This window comes from Pocillopora verrucosa, chromosome 14 (assembly GCF_036669915.1).
Source record: "Pocillopora verrucosa isolate sample1 chromosome 14, ASM3666991v2, whole genome shotgun sequence".
In the NCBI taxonomy this organism is placed as follows: domain Eukaryota; kingdom Metazoa; phylum Cnidaria; class Anthozoa; order Scleractinia; family Pocilloporidae; genus Pocillopora; species Pocillopora verrucosa.
In genome coordinates this window covers 14,066,497-14,069,925 of record NC_089325.1, presented here as the reverse complement: position 1 = coordinate 14,069,925, position 3,429 = coordinate 14,066,497, and the positions used below count along the sequence as shown (strand labels likewise).

General features: G+C 39.1%; 1 pseudogene; it reads left to right on the top strand.

Moving 5' to 3' along the window:
* Positions 1-1,985: 1,985 nt before the first annotated feature.
* Positions 1,986-3,186, top strand: LOC131787522 (uncharacterized; annotated as a pseudogene).
* The last annotated feature ends 243 nt before the right edge of the window (positions 3,187-3,429 follow it).

Below are 3,429 nucleotides of genomic sequence, written 5' to 3'. Positions count from 1 at the left end.
ATGCCAACGTCATTTGACATATCGCACGAAAGTACCATTTGAGATGTAAAACTCTAGTACCAGGCTCAGCTTATGATGAGACGCGGTCGTTTGCTTTGGCTCCCCATTAAATTCTGTCCAAATCGGTGGGAAAGGCTATTTGAGTTGTAAATAAACGTCTCATTAAAAAATTTACAATAAAAACAAATTAAATGAAGTATAGAGGCTTTCGAGAAAGAAACGCTTGGAAAGATAAACACTGTTAGATCAGCGTGTAACTGTCGGAGTCTATAGATGAATCAAATTTAGCTGTTTGTTTGATTTTGAGCTTTAGAAAATGTAACTTATTAGGACGGATGTGAAGTTTCGAGACCGAAGTGACTAGCGAGGTTTACCCTGGTCAGACCTTTTACTGAATCCACGTCAAATTTTCCATCAAAAACCATTTACGCCCAAAGCGTTCTACCAAATCTCAAAAGAAGTGCTGCATGCAGACATTTTCTCTGTTCTGCTGTTCCGCTAATCCATTGGCCCAAAACCAAGAAGAGTTTCTGTTTCTTTGGCAGTGTCTCAGGACTCACAGCGAAATTTAATACAACTTTCGAAGCTCTTTCACTTTTGCAGCACGGAGGAATTTGGACTCGTACGAAAACATAAACCGGGGCCACTCAGGCAGTAAAGACTATTAACGAGGAAAAACTGAAACAGTAAATTTTAACATCATTAAATCGAGTCAGGGTTGTTTGATGACTTCTCAGATCGTTTTACGTACCGGCGAGTCGTGATAGCTCGGAAGGAGCGTTTTAAAACTTTGTACATTTCTTAGCCGTCCTCTGCAAAACTTTAAGGACCTTAAGCAAACCACGACAGCGACGGCAACGAGGACATGGAAAAACAAAAGATCTAATTGGCAGAACAATGGCTCAGGATTTGCGTTTTAAAACTTTGTACATTTCTTAGCCATCCCATGCAAAACAACAACGTGAAATCACCACAATTTGCGTTGTCTGTGAACCGAAACCGCGACGGAAAATTATTTTAATTTCCATTTGGAACTCAACGCTTCCTTTACACGTTATGCTGAAGTTGAGGTGTGGCGCCGTATGAGACGGTAAACAAATGCAGTCATTTTTGAAATTCTAATTTAAGGCAGAATTTCATTTTTTTTTCCTGACTGCTTAAGGTTCCTATTACCGCAAAAACACCAACATTTTCGTGGTCTGAGAACGTAACGTAAACTGCGACGACAAATTATGAATTTTCCATATTAAAGGCAACACGGCACACTAACGTTATGCTTAAGTTGTGATGTGGCGCTGCAAGAAACTGTATACACAGTTTAGATCTCTTTTTGTTACACAAATATATTGTCAATCATTCATCCCTCCAGCGAAACAGTGATAATTCGAAAAAATAAAAACCAAGAGAGACTTTTTTACGTTCTCGATGAAGAAATGAAATAGCTTATCCTTAAGAAATGTTGAAACATTTTAAGATTTAAAAATAAAAAAAGATTAAAAATTCACAACAAAAAGAAAAACCAAGGATTAATGCTTATATACTCTAGAAGTCCTCTTGCAGTTTCCCTAAAACACTTTCTATTTTGTAATCCGTGACAATTTCGGGATCAAACGTTGCGAATGTTTGTGTTTCTTGTTATGGAAGTGACACTAAAACTTGTGGCAGCCAAATTCGTCCCTGTCAGTCGATTTCTCAAGCGGTTCATCGCGTAGGCATTGGCGTAGGTCAGGGCGTGAAATTAATTTTTTTTTCTGATAGCCACTTGGCTCCTAAATTCTTCAAAGTGGTAACCAATTCAAAAAAAGTTGGTTGCCATTTTCAAAGACAAACAAAACCTTTTTTTAAGCTGTCAACGTTTAAGATAGACCCTCCAAAATTAATTTAGGGAAAAGATCTCTAACGTTCTACAAAGTGGACACTAGGATGGATGATATACAACTTTCAAGCTCACCTAAATCCAAGATGGCGTCTAGTTATCGATTGAGATGCTTGAGCTGAGTTTTGGAAACAAACTTAAAGGAGGAAGTTTGCCGCGGATTTATCTTTGCAAATCTTTTTGATTCCCTATATCTCTCGGTAAGGTTGTGATGAAACATTCTAGTCGCCAATTTGGCGACTAATTTTCAAGATTTGGTCGCCAAAGGGAAAAATTTAGTCGCATTGGCGCCTGTATTAGGCGCAATTTCACGCCCTGTGTATTTACGTCTCGCCCGATACGTCAACAACAACTTGACTATGAAGGGTTTCTACTCCACCCCACACGTTTCGTGTACTAAGGGATTTTATTTCCAGAGGGGAAATGGGGAGCAGCTGAAGTTTACGTTGGAGCTTTCAGGAATTGTTTTTCAAGAAACTCCACTAAACTGTAATGACTGCCTCCGCATCACAATACACAACTGTTCCTTTCACAATGCTTCAAGAGCCTTGGCCATCAAAATACAGAACATTGGATCTTTCCATCTTGATCTTCAAGGCAGGTCAAAGTTTCGAAATAATTTCCAATGCATTCACGTCCTTCTACTATATAATACTTAAGTGAAAAGTCGCGAAGTTACACCAAGAATCGAAGACGCACTCTTTGGAAAAATGGTCTAAGCCGGCGCCATACTGGAAGAGGAATCGTAAAGATCAGATCCGTCGCAGAAAAAATTTATTCCGTTGTATACATCCACATTCTTTGCCGTAGGGTCAAAAGTTTCTCTAACGAAGGCCCCTTTCTAGATCTTAACATTTCAAATGCAATCACGAACGAAACATTCGAAGATATCGAGCTACATCGCAAACGTTAAAAATCAGAAGTAAGCAATGTAAAGTTGGCGAGCCTTATATTTCTCACATGCTAGAGAAACAAAAGCAAAGTTCATCTCCTTGAGTTGCCATGACAACACATCGGGACAATGCATTGTGGTTCAGTCACACAGGGCTGATATAGTTATTGGAGACTCCATTTTTTATAACCAATCTGCACATTCAGAAAGTTCTGGTTTTTGCCTGTCCTTAAATTATCGTATTAATACATCGTTAAGAATAATAAACTCTAACTTCCACAATAATGAAGCCGGTGCCGGCGGATCACTTTCTGCCAATAGCAAACATGGACTCCTGAAAGTCGACCTTACCAATGTTATATTCCGTAAATGCAAAGCCAGGTATTGTTGCATGATATCAATTGGAAGAACCGCTTAAGGCGCACCGAAAAGTCATTGGTGTCCCCGCAGGTTATATTTTACGCTCAGAAATGTAACTGTTCAACAATAGGAAGGAAATCATGGAGAACATAAACGCCAGTGCGTGGCTGTAGACGTTTTACTAAGTAGTGGAATTGTGACATTAACTTCTACATTCATGAAGGAGATGAAAAGAAGCGGCTATGGAGCATTAAGTCTGGTTACCCCTGGAGGCAAGAGAAATATTACAATTTCAAAATGC